The following is a 659-nucleotide window of genomic DNA, read 5'->3' on the forward strand; positions in this document are numbered from 1 at the left end:
ACTGTGTCACTAAAATAAAATTATCAAGAAAGGCTGCTGCATTTTGGGGGGAAGAGGTTTCCAATCATGTTATCACCTATCAATATTTTCAAAAAAATTTAAAGTATTTCTATTAAAACTTGAGTTAACCATCAAACTACAGAAAGAAATAAAATAAGTGCATTCACCATGACTGTTTAATAAAATGTTTCATATCTGTAAGTCATAAAACATCATAAATGGTAATACAAAAAGACCCTATGTTAAATTCAGTATTATTCATCATCAATCACAAACTGAATTAGTTGAAAAACAGAGAGTGGGGTAAGTCCTGCTAAAATTAGCTAGTCATACTACATTCCAAAGGGGCATTGTGAGGAAGGATCTGCTGTATTGTCAGGCTACAAGCTTGGGTTTCGACTACTCTCATAATTTACAAGCAACTCATCACCATCTACACAAAAACTTAATTGTTTCTTATGAGGATTAAATCTACAACTCTGGGACATCTTAATCTATGGGACTTTTTCTTTCTCCCCCCTCTTTGAGACCCAAAAATGCGTAAAATTAACTTTCAAAAAAACCATTTAATACTACTGAAATTTTTCATCAAGTTTTCTTCTTGCCCAAAAGAATCAATTGGTCCTTTGAATTTTAGAACTTGTTCTCATGGATGATTG

General features: G+C 32.3%; 1 protein-coding gene across 1 annotated transcript in view; it reads right to left on the reverse strand.

Annotated features, from left to right (window-relative positions):
* LOC119586989 (palmitoyltransferase ZDHHC22-like) overlaps window positions 1–659 on the reverse strand; it is a 13,648-nt gene that overhangs the window by 809 nt on the left and 12,180 nt on the right. The window lies entirely within an intron of this gene.

The sequence above is a fragment of the Penaeus monodon genome, chromosome 22 (assembly GCF_015228065.2).
Source record: "Penaeus monodon isolate SGIC_2016 chromosome 22, NSTDA_Pmon_1, whole genome shotgun sequence".
In the NCBI taxonomy this organism is placed as follows: Eukaryota; Metazoa; Arthropoda; class Malacostraca; order Decapoda; family Penaeidae; genus Penaeus; species Penaeus monodon.